At 43.3% G+C, this 25,614-nt stretch overlaps 1 protein-coding gene and 1 long non-coding RNA gene across 13 annotated transcripts in view; one reads left to right on the forward strand and one right to left on the reverse strand.

Moving 5' to 3' along the window:
- LOC148146846 (uncharacterized) overlaps positions 1–11,350 on the reverse strand; it is a 49,298-nt gene extending 37,948 nt beyond the window's left edge. Inside the window, exon 1 of the long non-coding RNA XR_015760093.1 lies at positions 11,003–11,350. This is a non-coding gene — a long non-coding RNA (uncharacterized LOC148146846). The remainder of the gene's footprint in view (positions 1–11,002) is intronic.
- The window catches only part of nav2a (neuron navigator 2a), a 1,144,654-nt gene that overhangs the window by 661,871 nt on the left and 457,169 nt on the right, over positions 1–25,614 (forward strand). The window lies entirely within an intron of this gene.

A 25,614-nucleotide genomic window follows, 5' to 3' on the forward strand; every position in this document is an offset into this window, starting at 1 on the left:
CCTCTCTCCCTCCCTCTCTCTCCCTCTCCCTCCCTCTCTCTCCCTCTCCCTCCCTCTCTCTCTCTCTCCCCCTCTCTCCCTCTCTCTCCCCCTCTCCCTCTCTTTCCCTCTCTCTCCCTCTTTTTCTCTCTCTCCCTCCCTCTCTCCCTCCCTCTCTCCCCCTCTCCCTCCCTCTCTCCCTTCCTACATAATTATGAAATATCCCTGACATCTGTCAGACCTGACACATCTTCAGGTGGGATTTAGTTTATAACATTGCACAATGCCCATTTCCCAAACACCTTTGCTCAAACAGTCTTACTTGCCCTTTCTTTTCAGTTTGTTTATCTCTCCATTTCCAACAACGCCTTTTTATTCCCTCTGTCCCCAATACACATCTTTCACAATGCCAATATCTCAAATAATTCTGAGAAAGAAACTAACAACATACCATCTTGCATTTAAAACACATTTGTTAACACCTTGAGGTGCTTCATGTAGAAATGAGTCAAAATTACAGTTACACGTTGGCCTGGAGTTTAGAGCTCAAAGCTGGAATCAGTGAAATTCCCAGTAAGGGAATGCGATGGTGGGATGGGGATATTAAGAAAAGTTTTAATGGGATATCTTGCAAATGGTATCTGGATATATTGCTTTCTAAATTTCAAACTTGATATAAACATCAGCTATAAGCAAGCTTCCTCTCAACTGTGCATGAAGTCACAAATTGTCTGTAAACACCTCTGCTATAGTAACTGTGATGTGTATCACTTGTAAGATACAATTTCAATCCCTATGTTCTGAAATCACAATGAAAGAGAGAGGCACTGCGCCAACCTGGTGCAAGAAAAGCCAGCAGTTAAATCTCTAACAAAACAACTACCCTTTTATATCCTCCTGACTGGTTCTCAAAGAGTGATATATAACCTGTAACACATAGCAATTTTGCGACTGAAGTTGTGAAGTTACCTTATATCTCTTCACTGAGGATGAATACAAAAACGTGTGAAGGAAAAATCTGAACATGAGTATGCAAAATATGGAACACTGATTCTTTTATTGTTAAAATTAATCATTCATATACTTTAATACATAACTGTCATACTTTTAATGTTAAAAGAAGGAAAAAAGTTGAATTCTTATAAGTCTGAATAGAACATTAAGTCCAAAGGGTTACATCAGAAACAACTCAATCTCCCGCATTGGCGCCACCTCGTGCTCCCATAAAGAGGTTGAGCAATTTATCAACTTCACCAACACATTCCACCCTGACCTTAAATTTACCTGGACCATCTCTGACACCTCCCTCCCCTTGCTGGACCTCTCCATCTCCATTAATGATGACCGACTTGACACTGACATTTTTTACAAACCCACCGACTCCCACAACTACCTGGATTACACCTCATCCCACCCTACCTCTTGCAAAAATGCCATCCCATATTCCCAATTCCTCCGCCTCCGCCGTATCTGCTCCCAGGAGGACCAGTTCCACCACAGAACACACCAGATGGCTTCGTTCTTTAGAGACTGCAATTTCCCTTCCCACGTGGTTAAAGATGCCCTCCAACGCATCTCGTCCACATCCTGCACCTCTGCCCTCAGACCCCACCCCTCCAACCGTAACAAGGACAGAACCCCCTGGTGCTCACCTTCCACCCTACCAACCTTCGCATAAACCAAATTATCCGCCGACATTTCCGCCAACTCCAAACGGACCCCACCACCAGGGATATATTTCCCTCCCCACCCCTTTCCGCCTTCCGCTAAGACCGTTCCCTGCATGACTACCTGGTCAGGTCCACGCCCCCCCTACCAATCCACCCTCTCATCCTGGCACCTTCCCCTGCCACCGCAGGAATTGCAAAACCTGAGCCCACACCTCCTCCCTCACCTCTATCCAAGGCCCTAAAGGAGCCTTCCACATCCATCAAAGTTTTACCTGCGCATCCACCAATATCATTTATTGTACCCGTTGCTCCTGATGCGGTCTCCTCTACATTGGGGAGACTGGATGCCTCCTGGCAGAGCGCTTTAGGGAACATCTCTGGGACACCCACACCAATCAACCACACCGCCCTGTGGCCCAACATTTCAACTCTCCCTTCCACTCTGCCGAGGACATGGAGGTCCTGGGCCTCCTTCACCGCCGCTCCCTCACCACCAGACGCCTGGAGGAAGAATGCCTCATCTTCCGCCTCGGAACACTTCAACCCCAGGGCATCAATGTGGACTTCAATAGTTTCCTCATTTCCCCTTCCCCCACCTCACCCCAGTTTCAAACTTCCAGCTCAGCACTGTCCCCATGACTTGTCCTACCTGCCTACCTTCTTTTCCACCTATCCACTCCACCCTCCTCCCTAACCTATCACCTTCATCCCCTCCCCCACTCACCTATTGTACTCTGTGCAACTTTCTTCCCACCCCCACCCTTCTCTCACTTATCTCTCCACCCTTCAGGCTCTCTGTCTGTATTCCTGATGAAGGGCTTTTGCCCGAAACGTCGATTTTCCTGCTCCTCAGATGCTGCCTGAACTGCTGTGCTCTTCCAGCACCACTCTAATCTAATCTCCCACATCCGTTGTGTGCTGTCAGTCATAGAAACAGACCCTTTCTCTTCAGCCACAGGCAACAGAGTCGCTGTTTTCACGGAACTCCTCACTACTCATGGACACATTTATCAGATTCAAACTAAACCTTGCAATCCTCTTTGACCCATTTGATTCATTTTCTGAACCAAAACGAAACAAAGAACTGTGGATGCTGGAAATCTGAAACCAAAACAGAAACCACCAGAGAAATTCCGCAGGTCTGTTAGCGTCTGTAGAGAGACAAGCAGAGTTGATGTTTTGAGTCCAGTGACCCTTCTCGGAGCTGCTGAAAGAATCTGAAGAAAGGTCGCTGCACCTGAATCTCAGTTTTTCTCTCTCTCTCCACTGATGCTGCCGGACCTCTTGAGTTTCTCAACGCTTTCTGGGATTCTTGTTTTGTCCCTGTTAAAGCTGGACTCTCCTCAGTCCTCTCTATTCAGCCGAGGTTCTTCTCCTTTCCCTCAAAACCGCAGACCTACCAATTGATTTTCTTCTGGCCCTCCTTCCTAGTTTAAACTGTTAAAAATCATCTGGAAGCTTCCAAATAAACCTGTTGGATTATAACTTAATGTTGTGTGATTTTTAACTTGGTACACCCCAGTCCAACACCGGCATCTCCAAATCATCGTTTAAACTGACATCTCTTACACCTTCTGTAGCTCATGGCCCACTTTATAATATAGCAGTTGGTTAGCTCAGTGGGCTGGACAGCTGGTTTGTGATGCCTGTAGTATGAGTTCAGTTCCTGTACCAGCTGAGGTTACCATGGAAGTCCGTCTACTCATCCTGCTCCCTCAGCCAAGGCGTGAGTGACCTGCAGGTTAAACCATTGCCAGTCATCTCTCTCCTTGGTCTTCTGGGGCTGCAGCATCTTTACACTGTTACCACACTCCTACCTGCAGTTTAAATGATCTACGCAGGCTGGAATTAGGCATTTAAAGTTCAACTGGGGCAGTAAAACATATATGTTGCTTGCTACATGCACCTGCTCTTATGGGGGGATGGGTCCCCAATCAAGGTCATGGGCTAAAACTTTGGGGTTGCAAGATTGGAAGCAGTACTGGCTGCTGGGTAACTCTGGCCCAGTCACAACAGCTGTACGCTAAACTCTTATCAGACATTCTCTCTCACGGAGGGGCTCTTACTACATTCAAGCCTCAAGAATGGAAAGTGAGAAAAGGTTTGGGAAGCAATGGCTGAGAGAAAGCTCTAAGTGCCTGAGAGCAACACTATTGAGGATCACTGGGATACCTGAGTTCCTGCAGAGGAAACCTTCTGTAAGAAATGAGCCTCTGTTATTGCAGCAGCAGAAAGACCCTTTCAGATGGAGCTATGAGTTTTAACAAAACATTGAAACAGTCAAGAGCAACTGTTTCCTCAGACCAGCGATTGTCAATTTAAAGCAAGGTCAGGAGTCACATGACACCAGGTTATAGTCCAATAGGTTTATTTAAAATCACAAGCTTTCAGAGCGCTGGAGTCTTATTTCACGTGATGAAGGAGCAGCGCTCCGAAAGCTTGTGATTTCAAATAAACCTGTTGGACTATAACCTGGTGTTGTGTGATTTCTAACCTGGTCCACCCCAGTTCAACACTGGCACCTCCACATCAACTTAAAGCCGTTGACAAAAGACGTGGAAGAGGAATGAGAAACTATTTCAGTGAGGGAGCTGATGCGATCCAGAATGTACCAAATGAGATGCCATTGGGATTGGATTCTGCAGGAACATTCAGATGAGAATGAGGCATGTTTCTGATGATAAATAATTTGCAAGGTTATGAGGAGAAGCTGGAATGTTGAGCAGAGAATAGAGGGAGGCTGGACTGTTAATCCAGAGACCCAGATAATGTTCGAAGGACCTGGGTTTGAATCCTGTCATGGCAGATGGTGGAGTTTCAATTCAATTAAAAATATCTGGAATTAAGAGTTTAATGATGATCCGGAATTCATTGCTGATTATTGAATAAATCCATCTGGGTCATTGATGTTCTTCAGAATGGAAATTGCCTTCTTTATCTGGTCTGGCCTGCATGTGACTCCAGACCTACAGCAATGTAGTTGATTCTGAATTGTCCTGTCGGCGATTAGAGATGGTCAACAAATGCTGGCCTAGCAAGTGACAACCTCATCCCATGAAAGAATAATAAAAATAGAGTCCTTATGTCTACCTGAGATAGATTTGTGATTAGTTGGAGCAGCATGGTGGCTCAGTGGTTAGCACTGCTGCCTCACAGAACCAGGGGCCTGAGTTTGATTCCTGCCTCGGGTGACTGTCTGTGTGGAGTTGCACATTCTCCCTGTGTCTGTGTGGGTTTCCTCCCACAGTCACTAAGATGTGCAGGTCAGGTGAATTGGCCATGCTAAATTGCCCATAGTGTTAGGTGCATTAGTCAAAGGGAAATGGGTCTGAGTGGGTTACTCTTTGGAGGGTCAGTGTGGACTTGTTGGGCTGAAGGGCTGTTTCCCCACTGTAAGGAATCTAATCTAATCAGTTGGTGAATCACAACGGCCATGGGCATTGTCAGAAGTTGGGCATGCCACCTCAGGGAACCAGGCATGGGATGAAGGCTTGCCAATGCCAAGGCAACCACTAATCACCGACACATCATCCCACTTCTTGAGAAACAGGAGGAATATCAGATCAGCCATGATCCTATTGAATGGTGGAGCAGGCTCAAGAGGCCAAATGGCCTACTCCTGTTCCTGTTTCTTATGGTCTAACGCAATTGGATGGCTTTTTCAAGCATTTAGCATAGGCAATAGCAGGCTGAATGGCCTGCCCCTTCTGCTGCTGTACATTTCTGCGCTATAAATTTCAGTGATTTTTCAAACATATATCCCCACATTTCTGATGGGTGAAGTTTGAAGTGGTCTGTCTCCGATTTGTGAAGCACAGCAGAAAGTGGAAGTAATTACTTGCAAACACATCTCACAGCTATATCTTCACATGGTAACGCTAATCATCCGAAGAGAAATGTCACAGTTAGTTAAGGGCTAAACATCAGAAACTCTATGGTCAACTTCCCTCTGGTTTCACTTGCAGTTTTTTTCTGGAATGTGATTTATTCTATGAGATGATTTATTTCATTTTTAATGTAATTTATATTGGCTGATATGAAGTATCTGCAATAAAAACAAACCCTAAACTATCAAATAGTATATTGACTACAGTTTGCTTTGGGAAAGTTAGGATGTTCACATGTTACGATAAGCGACATTTTACTCCAGTCTTAAGCAGCGTGAGGTGCCAGACTATTGCCTTCAGATGGGATTTGAGATGTCCCAATGACATCATCTCTCATGCTACTCAAACTGCCCACCAATACTTTTTTCACCCATTGGCAGTGGGCATTGACTGAAGTTAGGCATGCCACCTCAGGGAACCAGGCATGGGATGAAGGCTTGCCAATGCCAAGGCAATCTCTAATCACCAACACATCATTTCACTTCTTGAGATCAGTGTGAGACCACTCTCACCTCCAAACATCCCTTCGCTAGTCTATAGAGTCATAGGGTGATCAAGCGCAGAAACAGACCCTTTGATCCAACTCGTCCATGCTCACTACGTTTCCCATTTGCCTGCATTTGATCCATATCCTTCTAAATCTTTCATATCCTTGTCCCTGACCAAATGTGTTTTAATGTTGTAACTGTACCTGCTTCTTCTTTTAGCAGTTCATTCTGTATATGCACTATCCTCTGTGAAAATGTTTCCCCTTAGGTCCCTTTTAAATCTCTCCCCTCTCACTTTAAATCCCTGTTCTCTAGTTTTGAACTCCCCTACCTGAGGAAAAAGACCTTTGCTATTTACCTTAACTATGCACCTCATGATTTTATAAACCTTTATAACTCACCCCTCAACCTCCAATGCTCCAGGGAAAAAAGTCCCAACCTATCCAGCATCTCCTTATATCTCAAACTGTCCACTCATGGTAACATCCTGGCAAATATTTTCTGCACCCTTTACAATTTAATTATATCCTTCCAATAGCAGGGCAACCAGAACTGTACGCAGTATTTCAGAAGTGTTTCCTCTCATCTTCTAACCTTGCCCTGCCAATGAAAACCCATTCATGAAGTATTTAGGATAAGCAGTGTACACAAACCCTATAAAAACATATGGAAGCCTTTGAAAAAAAACACACAAATCTGTCAAAGTAAACAAAAATCACACGAATTTCATGTGTTTTCTGTCAAAAGGCATTAACTGCTGATTTTTCAGCCTGTGACATTTACTTGGAAAGTTTTGTTTTGTGAGGAGCAGAAACAGAAATTGCTGGAGACTCACCAGGTCTGGCAGCATCTGTGGAGAGAAACCAGAGTCAATTTCAAGTCCAGTGACCTTTCTTCACAGCGTGTTATTTGCCCCTCGCCTCACTCTCTCAGGCAAGGCAGTTAGACATGTCCCATTGTCTACCTCTGCTGAAGCAGGAATTGAATCTGTGTTAATGGTGTTATCCTGAGCCACACACTTGCCATCCAACTGAGCTAACTGGCCCCATATAGTCACTAAAGACATGGCCAAAACCCCAGCAGCTTTGAAAGAGCCAAGCAGATGGCTGTGCTGAATTTTACAGAAGAAAATAAAATTATGGAGACATTTCTGAAGAACTTCAACATTATGAAAAGCTCTCTATCCAGTACATAATCCAGCATTCATTCACTCCACCACCAACAGTCAGTAGTAGCATTGTGTACCATAGACAAGACGCAATACAGAAATTCACAAAGACTGCTTACACAGCTCCTTCCAAGCCCATGACCACCTCTATCTAGGAGGGGAAGGACAGTAGATACACCATCTTCTGCAAGTTCCCCTCCAAGCCAATCACCACCTAGTTTTGGATGCAGAATCTTTAAATTTTTCTAAAAGAAAAGATAGATTCTTGATTACAAAGGGGATGAAAGATTATTGGGATATGCGGGAATGTGAAGCTGAGGTTAAAATCTGACAGCTATGATCTAACTGAACGGTGGAGCTGACTACCCTTTCTTGCGAAATGTTTGTGAATTCAGATCTTTCCTTCAGTGTTCAAGATCCTGGGACTCCCTCTCTAACAGCTCACTGACAATAGCAGCTCACCACCACCTTCTCAAGGGAAGTTAGGAATGGGCAATAAATGCTGGTCAGCCAGCACCACCTACATCCAGTGAATGATTTTTAAAAACTCGCATTTGTCCTAATGGGTGCAAGATAAAAGTCTCTGGTGACATGGCTCCATTTTCAGCACCATTTAATACATTAATTCAGATCCAATTTAAAAGCTACTTTAGTAAATTATCTGAGCATGCAGCTGAGAAAGGATTGCTCATTACACTAAACGGAGGACAGTCGACGACTGTGAGGACAGTAGGTCTCTCAGGGAGATGTGTATGTCAAGCCCTCACTCTGTGGGCAGTTTGAAGGCCTGATGTGTCCATTCGTCTTACAGTTAGTCAGGTGGCATTTTGAGCAGCATCTCACAATCATTCGAAAAGCTTGTCCTGTTCAGTGGTAATGTCCCTACTTCTGGACCAGCGATCCTGGGTTCAAGTCCCTCCTGCTCTCGACCTGTGTCTGGCATCTGTGAGCAGGTTAGTTTGGAAAATATTTGAAGTAGCCAGAACTGGGAGTTTGAATAATTGGCAAGTCACTGGGAACGAGTTTCTGATCCCTCGTGTTTCCCTAAATGATAGAAGAGGCAATGGTGTTGTAAATGGAGAATTATTTATTGGGAGATTAAAAAGCTAGAGAGTTTATCTTTGCAGGAGTGGTGGAGATGGGGGAGAGGGATGGAAATGGTTTTGTATAAAGTGATTTGTGAACAAACGAAGTGGAGAGCAGACAGTTAACAAGGACTTTCACGAATGAGTAGAGGAAAGTTGATGATCAGGTCAAATTCATGCAGAGCAAAGAAAATTTAATTTTCACACTTGGTTATGATTGGTGACTTCTTAAGGACAATGTTGAGCACAGAGCTGAGTTATTTGTTAGTTTGAAAGTTGGATCTTTTTATTTTCACCTGTGATGCCCTGTCTAAAGTCAATGAAACTGAAGTAACCGCTGTTTGGGTTTGAACATTAAGCCCCAGACCCAAAACACTTGGATAGGAAGAACTGAATTTACATAGTACCTTCCAAAGCCATCAAAATATGTATGGTCACCTTTAATATAGGATACACAAGTCAGTTTTCTCCCAGCAAGCTCCCACAGATAGTGATGTGACTGCAGATAATCTGTTTTTCTGATGTTGATTGAGGGCTCAGTTTTTAAAAGAGCATCTCTACTGCTCTGGAAAAGGAGTCTGTATTTACTTCCACTTTTGTGTATTAAGGACCTCAGTTTGATATCCCGTGTATAAGACCAATAACAACTTAGATTTAGATAACACCTTTAAAAAGATTAGATTCAATTCCCTACAATATGAAATAGGCCCTTTGGTCCAACAAGTCCACACCCACCCTCTAAAGAGTAACCCACCCATTCCCCTATATTAACCCCTGACTAATGCACCTAACACTATGGGCAATTTAGCATGGTCAATTCGTCTCTCCTGCACATCTTTGGATTGTGGGAAGAATCCGAAACACCTAGAGGGAACCCACGCAGACACAGAGAGAATGTGCAAACTCCACACAGACAGTCACCCGAGGCAGAAATTGAACCTGTGTCCCTAGTGCTGTGAGGCAGCAGTGCTAACCACTGAGCCACTGTGCTGCCCCAAGGAATGTAAAACATTCCAAGGTGCTTGACAAAAACATTTTAAATCAAAGTATGACAAGAAGCCACATAAGGCAACATCAAGTCTGGTGACTGAGTGGCCCACGGGTCGGATTGGGAGGTTTTGAGCAGCCTCTGAAAGGAAGAACATGAGGCAGGGAGGCTGGGCCAGAACAGCCCCACTCAGTTGAACAACAGTGGAGGAGTGTTTTTGGTTTGGTGTATTCAATCATGTCAAAGGTTGCAGACAGCCAGACCGTAAGGTGGAGGTTCAGAAATAGGCCATTCAGCCCATTAAGTCTGCTCTACCATTCAATCCTAGCTGATCTGATAATCTTCAACTCCACTTCCCTGAATTTTCCCTACCACCCTTGATTCCTTTACTGATTAAAAATCAACTGTCACAGACTTGAATACACTTAATGACTCAGTCTCAATATCCCTCTGCGGTAAAGAATTCCACCGATTCACTATTCTTGAGAGAAGAAATTCCTCCTTATCACAGTCTTAGATATGTGACTCCGTATTCTGAGATTACGATGTCTCGTCCTGCACTCTCCCTCAAAGGGAAATGACCATTCTAAGAGGTGTTTTGGTCCTGTGCTGGGGGCAGAGACCCAATTGAATGGATTCATACACAGGAATCAACTTTGATTGGAAGGAGAGGTAAGGTTGGTTTGTTAGTTTGCAAGAAGTCACCATAAAGATCCCATTTTATCATCCTTGCCCTCGCCTGAGGCATGGTGACCCTCAGGTTAACACTGGGGCCATGGGTTGAGAGGGTTGATACAGCAGATTTAGGACTCGCTCTGTACTGTACTGACCTCACAGTCTTCTTTTCAGGCTCTGGAGCGATATTTGAACATGGAGTCTTCCGAAAGTGGAGTCACAGGTGGATAGGATAGTGAAGAGGGCGTTTGGTACGCTTTCCTTTATCGGTCAGAGTATTGAGTACAGGAGTTGGGAGGTCATGTTGCGGCTGTACAGGACATTGGTTAGGCCACTGTTGAAGTGTTGTGCGCAGTTCTAGTCTCCTTCCTATCGGAAAGATGTTGTGAAGCTTGAGGGGGTTCAGAGGAGATTTGCAGGAAGTTGCCAGGGTTGGAGGATTTGAGCTATAGGGAGAGGCTGAACAGGCTGGGGCTGTTTTCCCTGGAGCGTCGGAGGCTGATGGGTGACCTTATAGAGGTTTACAAAATTATGGGGCATGGATATGATAGATAGACAAAGTCTTTTCCTTGGGGTGGGGGAGTCCAGAACTAGAGGGCATAGGTTTAGGGTGAGAGGGGAAAGATATAAAAGGGATCTAAGGGGCAACTTTTTCACACAGAGGGTGGTACATGTATGGAATGAGCTGCCAGACGATGTGGTGGAGGCTGGTACAATTGCAACATTTAAAAGGCATATGGATGGGTATATGAATAAGAAGGGTTTGGAGGGATATGGGCCGGGTGCTGGCAGGTGGGACTAGATTAGGGTTTGGATATCTGGTAGGCATGGACGGGTTGGACCGAAGGGTCTGTTTCCATGTTGTACATCTCTATGACTCTATGACTCAAGAGTCAAGAATGTTGGCAATGGTACTGCAACTTGCACTGTTTCTCAGTGGCAGGATGACAGCTTGGGGAATGTTTTGAAACTTTAAAATTCAACAAATGTGCAAGACTGGTGCTCGGCTTTTTAAATAATAGCAAAGAACAAACATCACAATCATTTAGGATGAAACCTTACCTTTCAGAGACATTTAGCTATCAGTAAGTGGAGCTTTGCATATGAACTGAGGCAGGTGCAGCCCTGCTTTTGGAATAGATTGGACACAATAGTGTAACAATGCGATTCTGACTTGCGCTGCATCACAATGTTCAGAAGTGCCAACTTAAAGGGAACCTTGTAATCATGTTCTGAAACTTTAGACTCATTGCATTGCTGAGGTGAAAGTTTGTGGAAAATATGATGTTTTCCTCAAGGCCAGAGAAGAAACACAGATGGCAACACTTAATTTTTGTTATCACGTGGGGTCCAGTGTGCATGAAACCTTACTCCCCTGTTGTTCAAGCAATATTGCAGCTCCTGGTGTTATGCTTCTCATCCAAGGCAATGCTTTGAGGTTTTATTTTGGCATAGGGCGCTGTTGATTTTCCAATGAAATTAGAAGCAGTATTGGGTCACCTGGCAAAGACCAAACACCCATCCTGCAAGATGTTCAAACTTCCTGTTAACTGCCTCGGAGTCAGCTCGCCCTGTGCAGAGCCACCTGAACAGCTGCAAGGATGGTTCAATAAAGTTTTCAAAATTGAATTCAACTGAAAGTGCTGAATCTTTCAAAGATGCCTCTCCGACACCCCATTGTGATTTCTCAACCTTAGACTGGGTGCAGGAAGACTCTTTTACCATTGGGGGGCATCACAGACCAGTATAACAATACAATATTGACCCACTTTTGAGTGAATCAGACAGAGCTCATGGGGTTTGGTGGGAGAGGCATTGTTCATTCATTGTGGTTAATTGTACAATGACTATGGGTTAAAGGGATGACCCTTGAACCCTATAAATAGACAGCCCCCACTAAGACTACACTGAATTTCTCCGGCAATTTCTATTTTTCGTAGTTTATATCTCCAGCATCCGCAGTTCCTTAGTTTGTTTAAAATTATGATTCTTGTTTACAAATCCCTGTATGGCCTCACTCCTATCGACCTTGGTAATCGCTCCCAGTTCTAGCACTCTGAGGTATTTGCACTCCTCCAATCTCTGCCTGTTCAGTAGCCCCACTTTAATTGCTCTGCTATTGGTGGGTGACCCTTCACTTCCTGGGCCCTCAATCATGGATCTATCCAAGCCCCATCCACACCTCAACCAACCTCCCGGTCCCTCTACCCCACTTTCCTCCCATAAGTCACTTCTGATAAATGAAAAGCTGACCAACTTTTGAACACTGATCAGCCATGAACAGCAGACCAGACTTGAGAGGCCAAATGGCCTCCTCCTGTTCCTATTTCTTATGGTCTTAAAATCTTTTTGTGTTAATTAGTGTAGTATCTTGCCTGACAGCACTCCTGTGAAGTCCTTTGGGATGTCTGATTATGTTACAGCACTTTATACAGACAGGCTTATTTAAACTGTTTGGAGTAATTGAATAAACATACAAAAATAGGATAATTATTTCCAATCACCATCTTTGTGTAAATCGAGTCATAGAAATGTATAGCACAGAAACAGACCCATTGGTCCAATTGCTCCATGCCAACCAGATATCCTAAATTAATCTAGCCCCATTTGCCAGCATTTGGCCCATATCCCTCTAAACCCTTCCTATTCATATAACCATCAGATACCATTTAAATGTTGTAATTGTACCAGCCTCCACCACTTCCTCTTGCTGCTCATTCCATACAGGCACCACCTTCTGTGTGAAAAAGTTACCCCTCAGGTCTCTTTTAAATCTTTCCTTTCTCACTTTAAACCTATGTCCTCCAGTTTTGGACTCCCCTACACTGGGAAAAATGACCTTGACTATCACCTGATCCGTGGTGACTAGTGGAGTTCCACAGGGGTCAGTGTTGGGACCACGACTATGCACGTTATACATTAACGATGTGGACGAAGGAACTGAGGCGCTGTTGTTAAATGTGCAGATGACATAAAGATAGGTGGAGGACAGGTCGTGTTGAAGAAGGAGGGAGGTTACAGCTGGACTTGGACAGGCGAGAAGAGTCAACATGGAAGTGGTAGATGGAGTACAGTTGTGGGAAAATGCGAGGTTATGCTCTTTGGAAGGAAGAATAAAGATGTAGACTATTTTTGAAATGGGGAAAGGCTTCAGATATCCAAAGCACAAAGGGAATTAGGAATGCTAGTTCAGGATTCGCTTAAGGCTAACGTACAGGTTCAGTTGATAGTTAGGAAGACGAATACAATGTTAGCATTCATTTTGTGAGGGCTAGAATACAAGAGCATAGATAGAGTGTTAAAACTGTGAAAGGCTCTGGTAAGGCCACCTTTGGAATACTCGAGTCATAGAGTAAGACAGCACAGAAACGGACCCTTCGGTCTAACTCATTTGTGCCAACCAGATATCCTAAATTAATCTAATCCCATTTGCCAGCACCTGGCCCATAGCCTTCTGAACCCTTCCTATTGATATACCCATCCAGATGCCTTTTAAATGTTGTAAAAATACCAGCATCTTCTGGCAGCTCATTCCATCCATGTAATACCCTCTGCGTGAAAATGTTGCCCCTTAGGTCCCTTTTAAATCTTGCCCCTCTCACCTTAAACTTATGCCTTCTAGTTTTGGACTCCGCTACCCTGGGGAAAGACCTTGGTTATTCACCCTATCCATGCCCCTCATGATTTTATAAACCTCTACAAGGTCATCCATCAACCTTTGATGCTCCAGGAAAACAGCCCCAGCCTATTCAGCCTCTGCCTGTAGCTCAAACCATCTAGTAACAGGACTCTGTGTCTGTAAGCGATGGAGTACAGAAGGATAAGGGAAGATTCACTGGATACTGAGAGGCAGGGACTGAGTGGATGTGGAGAAGATGTTTCCACCAGTAGGAGAGACTAGGACCCAAGGGCACAGCCTCAGAGTGAAGGGATGACTCTTTGGAACTGAGATGAGGAGGCATTTCTTTCAGCCAGAGGGTAGGGAATCTGTGCACCTCATTGCTGCACAGGGTGGTGGAGGCCAAGTCATTGAATATATTTAAGATAGAGATAGATCATTCTGGGTTGGTAAGGGGATCAAGGGTTAAGGGGAGAAGGCAGGAGAATGAGGTTGAGAAGGGCAGATCAGATGGGCGAGCACACCCGTTGGACTGAATGGCCTAATTCTACTTCTATATCTCTTGATCTTCTGGAATGGGTTAGTACTGGAAAGTGATTGTGCTGCCATTAGGAAAGCATTTATGGAACAGTAATAGTACAGTGACTGTGTCATTGGTCTAGTAAACCAGAGGGCCAGGCCAATGCTGTAAGGACAGTAGCTAGTGGAATTCAAATTCAATTATTTTCAAAATTGAGTCTCAGTAATGTTGGCCATGAACTGGTTCTCTAATGATCTTGAGAGAAGTGAATTTGCCATCCTTGCCCAATCTGGACTACATGTGACCCACAGTATGTGTTTGACACTTAACCACCCACTGAAATGGCTGAGCAGGCCACACAGCCCATGTTTAATTTGGCACGTGTGGCAAGGATTGGCCTTGCTGTTGACAACCAGGTCCCAAAGAAGAGCTTTGACAAAACAAATTTCATAGAATCCCGACCGTGTGGAAGCAGGCCATTCAACCCATGCCAATCCTCTAAAGATCATCCCACCCAGACCCACCATATCCCTATAACCCTGCATTTCCCATGGCTAATCCACCCAACTGCACTTCCCTGGACACTATGGGCAATTTAGCGTGGCCAATCCACCTAACCTGCACAAATTTGGACTGTGGGAGGAAACCGGAGCACCCGGAGGAAACTTACGCAGACTTAGGGAGAACGTGCAAACGCCTTACAGATGGTAACCTGAGCTTGGAATCAAACCTGGGTAACTGGTGCTGTAAGGCAGTGGTGCTGACCACCGAGTCATAAATCATCTTTAAGGACAAAATATGGGCAGAAATTTGCATTGCACACAGAACCTCACCTCACATGTTGTACTGTAATGCATGACGCAGGAGTGCACCGTATGCACTGGGCAGTTGGCATAATTACTGCGAGAGAGCTGCTTTCATAATGCAGCTCTCCAGCCCAAGCCTTCAGACATGGATCGTTCACATTGCAACAAGCGCCACCTGCTGAGTTTTTGAATGCATTGCCCTTTGAGGCAACTTGGCCACAATGAGCAGGCTCACTGCTTGAGCTGTCAAAAGTTGCTACATCCTGATTGGCATAACACGTCGATGGGGCACATCTCTGCTCAAGTGTATGATTTGTTTGAGTGCGTAACAATCGTTTTTGTGGTTTTCAAAATGACCACACAATCATTTCTGGTTCTTGCATGCTGCTTGGCACTTTTCACAGTGAGGCAAAGCTGATGTTAAATGTCTTTAAAAAGAAACTGGATATTGTCCATGAGAGAAGGAATCGAGGGCCATGTTACTGTGGAAGGAGCTGCATGTGGAGCTTTGAAACTGGCATCGAACGGCCACATTCTGTGTTGCAAGTTCCAAGTGCACGAGCTTGTGTTAATGACTTGTTTGCAAAGTGATTCAAATGACTGTGACATCTGGTAAAATGTCTTGTGAGATGCTGCATTCAGTTTGTATTTTTGGGCAATAGAATGTTTGTTGTGCCCATCATATCAACTGTTTTCACAGCTGAAACCTTGCTTAGAGTCACAGAGTCATAGAGATGTACAGCACAGAAACAGACCCTTCGGTCCAACTCGTCCATGCTGACCAGATATCCCAACCTAATCTAGTCCTATTTGCCAGCACCCGGCCCATATCCATCCAAACCCTTCCTATTCATATACACATTCAGATGCCTTTTTAAATAATGCAATTGTACCGGCCTCCACCACTTCCTCTGGCAGCTCATTCATACATGCCCTACCCTCTGCATGAAAAAGTTGCACCTTAGGTCCCTTTTAAATTTTTCCCCTCTCACCCTAAACCTATGCACTCTAGTTCTGGACTCCCCTACCCCAGGGAAAAGACTTTGTTTATTTACCCTATCCATGCCCGCCATGATTTTGTAGACCTCTATAAGGTCACCCCTCAGCCTCTGATGCTCCAGGGAAAACAGCCCCAGCCTGTTCTGCCTCTCCCTGTAGCTCAGATCCTCCAACCCTGGCAACATCCTTGTAAATCTTTTCCGAACCTTTTCAAGTTTCACAACATCTTTCCGATAGGAAGGAGCCCAGAATTGCACGCAATATTCCAACAGTGGCCTAACCAATGTCCTGTACAGCCGCGACATGACCTCCCAACTCCCGTACTCAGTGCTCTGATCAATAAAGGAAAACGTATCTATCCTCTCTTCTTTTAAATGCTTCATTTATGTGGAGTACATATTGAAATCAAGACTCTTGCTTGGTAGCTAATTGAGCAGATTGACATAGGAATTCACAAAACAGACCTTTTAGCCTCTCATGTCTGAGATCTCCCCTTGCTAAAGCCATAGAGACTAATTCAACTTCATGAGTTAAAAGTGGCTGAGACGTAGCTGTTAGACTCTCAAGACTGACAACTTAACACAACAAATTATGAAGTTGATGTGGAATTGAGGCTTTGTAGGGATGTAGAGTTGAGGTTAAAATGACATCAGCCATGATCTTATTGAATGGGGGAGAAGGTTTGAAGGGCAGAGTGGCCTACTCTCTTTTCCTTTGTAATAAGTTTGCATGATTGTGTGGACAGAGGAAATAGTGAAGGGGAGGAACAGCCTTAATGGTTAATAATGAAAACGAATGATGGAAAAGGATACAGAGGAAATTATAGGAAGTGGTTGAGATTTTATTGCTCGGATAGAGAAATAGAAAAGGATTCAAAATTGTTGTGGGAATTGTTTGACTCCTCTCATATAGCAGCTGTGAAGCTTTCAGGTGGTATGAGGAGGCAGAGTGTGTTTCATGAGGATTTTAAATATCCTACAGATTGGGCTAACATACCAGCTCCAATGAAAACGGTAGGGAATTCTTTGACTGTGTTGCATGTCTTGAAGCTTTGTATCAAAGAACTGACAGGAGGAAGGCAGTGTTAGATTCGGACATGAGTAAATCACCAGTTTTAATTCAGAACTGAACTGCATGTGATCATTTATTTAATAGCAACTATTATGTAACTGAAATTAATGAAAGGTTTGAAAGAAAAATATACTAAAACAAAAGGTGCAAAAATTCCAGATGGAGGGAAGGCTGTCTATCATAAACTGGGCCTGTTTGTGACTGGGAAAACTGACAGGAAATTATTGGGTGGTGTTCAGGAAGAAATTGAATTCAGTAAACTTCTCAAAGGGGTAAACACAGCATAAGAACATCGGAACAAAGGAATAGAAGTAACCCCTCAAGCATGTTCTGCAATTCAAGATCAGGATCGTAACTGATTAGCTTCCTTAATGCCACATCCCTGTGCAATCCTCAAACCTCTTGATGTCATTAGCAGCTAGGTATCTATTAATTCCTGTCTTGAACATAATAATTCCCTAGGGCTGAGAGTACAGAAGATTCATCAACCACTGAGTGAGAAAGATCCTTCTCATCTCTGTAAGAAGTGACGTGGCTTTTCTTCTGAGATAGTGTCCCACGTTCTAGACTCCACAGTCAAGCAGTATCATCCCTCCTGCTTCTATTCTGTCCATGCTTTGAAGAATTGTGTGAGTTTCTATGAGGTCATATATTGCTCTTTTAAAGTGCAGAGAATACAGGCCCATCTCCTCAGTCTGTCCTCATCTGTCCAACTCCCGGAAACCAATTTGGGTGAATCTCCATTGCCCTGCTTCTTGGGCAAGTGTATCCTTCCTTACAGAAGGTGACTGGAACTACACACAGTACTCTGGTCCAGCTTCACCAAGACTGCAGACAACGAAAGCAAGATTTCTTTGCTGCTGAATTCAAAAATCATAAAATCCTTACAGTATAGAAGCAGGCCATTCAGCCCATCGAGTCACACCGACCCTTTGAAGAGCATCCCACCCAGACCCACCACTATAACCCTGCATTTCCCATAGCTAACCCACCCCCTAGTCTGAACATCAATAGGGCAATTTAGCATGGCCAAACCATCTAACCTGCTCATCTTTGGACAATGGGAGGAAACCAGACAACCCAGAGGAAATCCACACAGACACAGGGAGAATGTGCAAACTCCACACAGACAGTATGGAGTTGAACCCAGGTCTCTGGAGCTCTGAGGCAGCAGTGCTTGTCTCTGAACCTTCCCTTCTCATGTTAAAGGCTAACACACTGTCGGCTTTCTGAATATGCCAGCTGTGCCTGCACTGAATCTACCTCCAAGATTTAAGATTGACTGTTCTCGCTGCATTTCTGTGCCAGTGATGGCCCTACCAGTCAGCATTCTTTTCTCATGCCGTACAAAACAATTTCTCTTTTTTCAAGTCTCTTTCTTGTGGCCTGGTTTTGATGAATCCAAGATGAAAAACGGTTACTTCTTTAGCAGTGTTCAAGTTCTATACTGCCAGGCGGTTATTGATGTCCCATTAACTCTCCGCATGGAGATATTTACTGTCGCAATCTTTCTTAAATTATCTATTACATCTTGTCTGTCTTGTCAACCAATCTCGTAAATACTTCAGAGACAAGGATTAAAGAAACAACTTTGTACAGGGAAAGAAGGACAGATAACCAGCATCCACTTGTGAACAGACACACATATGGGAACCAGAGAAAATAAAGAACTTGGATTTCTGTAGTGCCTTTCATGACCCCTTGAAATCTCAAAGGGCTTTCCAACTTAAGAAATACTTTTTGGAAGTGAGCTCATTGTTCTAATGCAGGAGTTATTATTCAGATCCTACATGACAAATGTATACTCTAATCTTCTAAATCTGACCTTGTGTGAATCTCCTGCCATGTCACTGGTGATTTGCATCTTTAGGTGTCTAGGCTCCAAGCTCTGAGTTTTCTTCCTTACATACCTCCATCCTCCCTTTCTTCAGTTTGGACATGCTGTCACATAAATACATGTCGTTAAAGCTGAGCTGCATTAATTCTGTCCAAGGGATTTTGGGCATCACTAGCAAGGCCAGCATTTGTTGCCCATCTCTCAGTGAATTGAATGGCTTGCTGGGACCATTTCAGAGGGAAGTTAAGAGTGAACCACATTGCCGTGGTTCTGGACTCACACATCGGTCAAATTGGATCAGGACAGCAGATTCCCCTCCCAGTGGGACATTTGCAAACCAGATGAATTTTTATGACAATCAATGACAGTTTTTGGACTGGTTTTCAGATTTTTTTGTTAATTGCATTTAAATGTTACCATATTTGAATAAACAATGCTGAAACATCCACTGTTTGGTTAGCACAATTAGAAACTAAATGCGTTTGTTGAGCTTTGATCATTATTTCAAATTGTAAAATATTTTGTCAGAAGATTAATTCTCCCTCTTGCACTGAATTTTAATCATTTTCAATCTTCATATTCTGGTTTCTGGTCTTGTAGGATTTAGCTCAAAGTGTTGGAGAATCCTTTGAGAAATTCAATATTTTATCATGCAGTTCAGGTAACATTAAGGCAGACTAATTTTGACAGCAGCTTAGTTCCCGCGGTATGGAAAACTTAAAGTAATCTCAATCAAATTTTCACAGCCAGATTTTGTGGCTGCTAAGTAGCCTGGCCAGAATATTACGGACATCCGTGTGGTCATAATTTTTCTGATTGATTTGCAATTTTTAAAATTAATTTTTGAAATGCCAGAAGCCCACAGCTCCTTATTTATGGGTGGAGAGTGGAGTTTATTTGTATGGACGATGCTATTTGCATGTACACAGTACTGCAGCTGATGTGTACGTAGAGACACTATTCTGTAAAATGCTCTATTACATTTCGCTGAATCTGTGCCAGTGCCTGAGTTTTGCCTGTATTCCAAAGGCTCGTTTTGATGTGTATAAACTGACTTGTTTCCAAGTTCCTGTGAGTGCAGTTTGCATGTTAATGTAGCATAGTGGGCTGCAGCTTTTAAAAATTGGTTTTCCTGTCAAGTGAGGTAAATTTAAGGCCATTTGTTCTGGAAGCAGCACTGTTTGGGTTAGTTGAGAAGGAGTTTAGATGTAATGATGTGCATTTGGTGATTAGTTGAGAGGCTGGTTTTGTTTATCTATGTGGGCTATCATTCTGAAGAGTGAAACGATGTTAGGATGGAGAGTTCTTCAGCTGCGAAGCATGGTGTGGGCTATATTTGGCTATGTGTTACTGTACATTTGGAAGCCATTGCTAACACTTCAGTCTCACTGTGTTTCCAGCTGAGTGTAGCAATGTTAAGTAGCAGTAATTGAGGACCTTGGGATTCCAATATGTAGCAAGAGAGTCTCTTCTGGTGAAGATGATAACATGGTAGGAGATGGCTAAAAACCTTGCTATTTTTATAGACTTAAGTGGTCAAGACATGGCAATCAGCAATTCTAAACAAATGTGGGTACTTAACTATTAAATTAGGGGAAAACGTTCCACCTTACATGGCTAATACTGTGGTAGCACGATGATTTTCTCTTACAAGGTACATAAGAAATGTCCTTTTGCAGCATTTTGAGTGGTATAGGAACATACATTAGCCTGTTCTTTGGTGCATCCATTTGGAAGGATATTAAGAACACAGGAAAATGTTCACCTGTCCCGACCTGACCTGACCTTGGCAGCAGTGTACTCTGTTTGTAAAAGAAAATCAGATTTTCAGCAGGTTTCTAACCTGTCTCCTTGTCAGTGCCGATTCTGCTTCGACAGTTTGTGTTTGGGTGGCGAGCCTTTCATCAATAGAGGGGAAATGACATTCAAAATCCCTCTCTACAGCACAGAGCTTTGTTATCATCTTAGTGCAGTTCTGCACTATTCCCAATTGAATGAACAACTCAAAATCTTTCTCCTTTCAGAGCAAGTTGTAGTTTGGTGTCTCCCCCTCCCTTTATAACTCAGTGACACAAGTGAATTTATTATCGAATGAAAATTGCTGTCTAAACACCTGGTGTCAAGTGTGGAGAAATTTTGATTTGATGTTTTAAAGCATTTAGTTATTCCTACCACTTTGTCAACGTGGCAGGAAGGATAGGCTTTTGCATACAGCTCTTAATTAAACCTTCTTCATATTTAATTGTTTTCGCGTCTGATTGGCATCAATGGATTATTTAGATGTTAACGGTTAACCTTTGACGGAACAAAAGCTGAGTGTAAAATTAGGAGAAGCATTGGTTTTGTTGTTGAAGAAACACTCATGTTCAACAATCCGTGCTTGCATATTTTATTGTGGACAGTGGAATAGACTGGGCTTTGTAATATGAGATTTGTGGTATCGGTTGGCCAGTGTGAGTAATGCCAGCATAGTAATTGTAAATGAAAGTGCTTTGTTCAAGGCAAGTAATGATACAGAGGACGCTGTGGATTATTTCAGAGCTTCTGCTGTTTACGTCTTGTCTACTTTGCCATAGTGAGTTGATTTAAGTTAAAGGTTGTTTGTAGATTAAATATGGGGCTAAAACCATATTTCCAGAAGCCCAGACTCTGCCACTTAAATCTGGATTGATCTTTTAGAGTTGGTAAGTCATTTCTGACTTCACTGTTGCTGCTTTGGAATCCTGCAGTGTGCTTCAATCTGCTGGTAAAGCAGTGAATTCTCGTTCACTGATGTGTCCCTCTGTAGAAGGCAATGAGTTGGCTTGATTACTCCAGCAATTTTACTGGAAGAAATTCGCTTTGGCAAATCCAGATGTAAATTATTTTGTGAAGACAATCTGAAACAGCGTTAACTGGACAATACACCGCAGCAAACACCATCTCTGTTTTCAAAGAAGCGGTAACAAATGGTTCAAAGAGATAGCGCTGCTGAAACATTTCATCAGTTTGAGCGAGGTAGACTTATTTTAAATGATTTTTCCCTCTAGTAATATGTCGGATTCTTATGGGAAATATTTGAAATAAGTCGGTGAGAAAGTATTCAGGTTGTAACGCTATTGAATGGCCAAACAAGCTTGAGGGACTGAATGACCTGGTTTGGATGTTCACTTGTCTGTATCACTGTTTGTTATTTCTGAAAATGTTTGCTATGGATTTGTGCTTTGAATAGCAGATGGCGCAAGTGCAGATTGAAGAGTTTAACAGATTAAGTGTTTGATGTCTTTGGTTAGCAACTGAAGGATGGAACTTTATTTAAAGAAGCTTTTATATCTGTGTGGAATTGTCTGTTCTCACAAGGTCCCAAAGCTCTCTGATTCCAACAAGTTACTGCCGAAATAGAATCATACAATGTTACTGTGCAGGAGGAGGCCATTCGACCCATTGCGTCTGTACCTGAAAAAGCTACCCAGCTCGTCCTATTCTCCAGTCCTATGTCTATAGCCCTCTAAATTCGTCACTTTCAAATATATATGCAGCTCTGTTTTGAAGAGTACCTCCACCGCTCTCCTGGGCAGCACATTCCAAATCCTAACAACTCTGAGTGAAGACATTTCTCCCCATCTTACTCCAAGCTTTTTTGCTGACAATCTTGAAATTGTGACCCTGAGTTACTGACATACCGACCAGCGGAAACAGAATATTCTTCTTTACTCCGCTGTTGATAATTTTGAACACCTCGATAAGGTCATCTTCTTTGCTTCATGGAGAATAGGCCCAATCTCTTGAATCTTTCCTTGTGTCTAAAATTCCTCATTCTGATATAATTCTGTAAATCTCCTTTGGACCCACTCCAGGGCTTCACCATTCTTCCTGAAGTTGACCAAGGATTTGTTAAGGTGTAGCATCACTTCCTTGCTTTTATACTGTAAGCCTCTTTGTAAACCCAAGGATCGTATAAACCTTTTAAACAACAGTTTCTACTTGCGTGGCCACCTTTGGAGAATCATGCACATGACACCTGAGGCCCCTCTGTTCCTGTACTCCGCTCAGAGTTGTACCATTGAGCCTATTGTCTCTCTATGCTTCTTCGACCAAAATGCATTCTCACATTTCTCAATTTGGAGATGCCGGTGTTGGACTGGGGTATACAAAGTTAGAAATCACACAACACCAGGTTATAGCCCAACAGGTTTAATTGGAAGCACAAGTTTCGAGAGCGCTGCTCCTTCGTCAGGTGATTGTGACCTGATGAAGGAGCGACGCTCCAAAAGCTAGTGCTTCCAATTAAACCTGTTGGGCTATAACCTGGTGTTGTGCGATTTCTAACCTCACATTTCCCTGCATTGCAATTCATCTGTCAGGTGGCTGCCCATTTGATCAACTTGTCCATGTGCCTCTGAGGTCACTCTGCATAATCCTCAAAATTCACTTTTCTCCCTAGTCTAGTATTATCTGCACATTTAGAGATTTTACCCTCAACATCCATCTTCAAATCATTCATGTAAATCAGAAAAAGCAAGGATCCCAGCACCAATCCCCAGGGAACACCACTTTCAACTTATCTCCCATCTGAAAAATGCCCATCTATACCGAACCTCTGTATGCTACTTTCAGCCACTTTCTAATCCATGTTGCTAAAGACTCATTAATCCCAAATATTTCAAACTTTCTAACCAAGCTGCCATGTGGGATTGTATCAAATTCTTTCTGAAAGTCCAAATATGCAACACTCCCAGCACTACCCTCATCTACTGCTTGTGTCACCTCATCAAAGAACTCATAAAAATTTGTCTGACATGACCTGCCTTTGACAAAATCATGTTGACGGTTTAGTGTTAATTTATTTTTCTCAAAGTGTACATTTATCTTCTCCCGTATTATGGCCTCCATCAGTTTTCCCATTATTGATGTCAAGCTGATGGTTTTCTGGCTGGTGTGGTGGCCCTGTGGTTAGCACTGCTGCCTCACAGCGCCAGGGACCTGGGTTTGATTCCAAACTCAGGTGACTGTCTGTGTGGGTTTCCTCTCGGTGCTCTGGTTCCTTCCCACAATTCAAAAAAATGTGTGGTTCAGGTGAATTGGCCATGCTGAATTGCCCATTGTGCTATATGCGTTAGTCAGGGGTAAATACCGGGAATGGGTTTGGTTGGGTTACTCTTCGGAGGGTTGGTGTGGACTTGTTGGGCCTGTTTCCATACTGTAGGGAATCTAATCTAATCTTATCCTTTGTCCCTTTCTTAAACAGCACTGAGACATTTGCAATCCTCCAGTCCCCTGGGACTAATCCCATGTTCACATTGGCCTTGAAAATTTCTGTCAATGGCTTCATAATTTGTTCCCTTACCTCTCTCTGCAATCTCGGATGCACCCCGCCCAGGCCTGGTGACTTCTCTACCTGGAGTGCTGCCAACCTTTATAGCACCTCTTCATCATCTATCACTATACTGCTCAGCTGCTGAACACCCACACTTTCAACTGGGTCATTGTCACCATCGTCCAAATTGGTAAAGACAAAAGCAACATATTCACTTAGTACCTCACTTTTCCATCACTGAGAAGCTTACGCGATCGTTGTTGTGGCCCCCCCCCCCCCTCCACACTATCCTTCAGTAATCTTTTGGCAGTAATATATTTGAAGAAAATGTATTATTTGTTTTTGTGTAGTCTGACATCCTTCCCCCATGCTTGCTCTTAGTCTTCCTTATTCCAGCCTTAGCCTCTCTCTTGCTTCTCAGATATGCTTCCTGATTTCTATTGCTATTATTATTCTGGTATGCATCATATAACTCTGTTTTTCTTCCTTATTTTTTATCAATATTCTTAATCATCCAGGTTTACGTATTCTTCTCATTTCTCATGGGTATATATCGAGCCTGCACCCGATTTGAAATTCTCCCTTTTCTCATCCACTGTTTTAGCTACCAACATGCGTTTCAAAACCACTTGCTCTTATTCAACTTTTAGACCCCAAAAATCTGCCCTTCTCCAGTCTGGGATCTTCATACCTGACTGTTTCCCAAATGTTAAGAGTGCTAGTGAACTGGAGACACCACTGTTCCATCACGGCTGCATCAACTTCCTCGGAGTGATGATCAGGTCCAGCCACATTGATACAATGGTCAAGAAAGCACAACAGTGCCTCAACTTTCTCAGGAGGCTAAGGAAATTCGGGCATGTCTGTAAATACTCTTATCAACTTTTACAGTTGCACCAGAGAAGGCATTCTATCCGGATGCATCACGGCTTGTAATGGCAACTGCTGTATCCCAGGATCGTAAGACTTTTGTCCTTTTCCAACTTAATATTGAACCTTATTGTATTATGCTCACTATTTCCCAAATGATCCCCACTCTGACATTCTCCACTTCACCTGATTCATGTCTAAGGGCCAGAGCAAGCACAGCTTCCCCTCTGCAAGGACTGAAAAATTCCATAAAGTTCTCATGCGCACATTACAGGTATTCTTCCCCTTCCATGTTCCACACTCTACCATTTTCCCATTCGCCCCTTGGAAATTGAAATTACCAACTATTTCAACCCTACTTGTTCTGGAGATTTCCAAAATCTGTTTACAAATGCTCTTTTCTACTTCCGCTCCACTACTTAAAGGTCTGCAGTAAATACCCAAAAGCTCATCACTCCTTCCTGTTTCTCACCTCCGACCACATAGAATTTAGTTCAGTAACTCCATCCTATTCCGAGGCAATGATACTCTCCTTGACATGACTGCTACACCTGCTCCCTTTTCGCCCACTCTGTTTCTGTTCAAAGTCTGATAATGTGGGATGTTAAATATCCAGCCCTCTCTGGCTTGAGCCATATTTCTGTCAGTGCTACTGT

Source organism: Chiloscyllium plagiosum, unplaced genomic scaffold, assembly GCF_037043375.1.
Source record: "Chiloscyllium plagiosum isolate Xiang-an unplaced genomic scaffold, Cpla_swu_hap1 HiC_scaffold_18, whole genome shotgun sequence".
Classification (NCBI taxonomy): Eukaryota; Metazoa; Chordata; class Chondrichthyes; order Orectolobiformes; family Hemiscylliidae; genus Chiloscyllium; species Chiloscyllium plagiosum.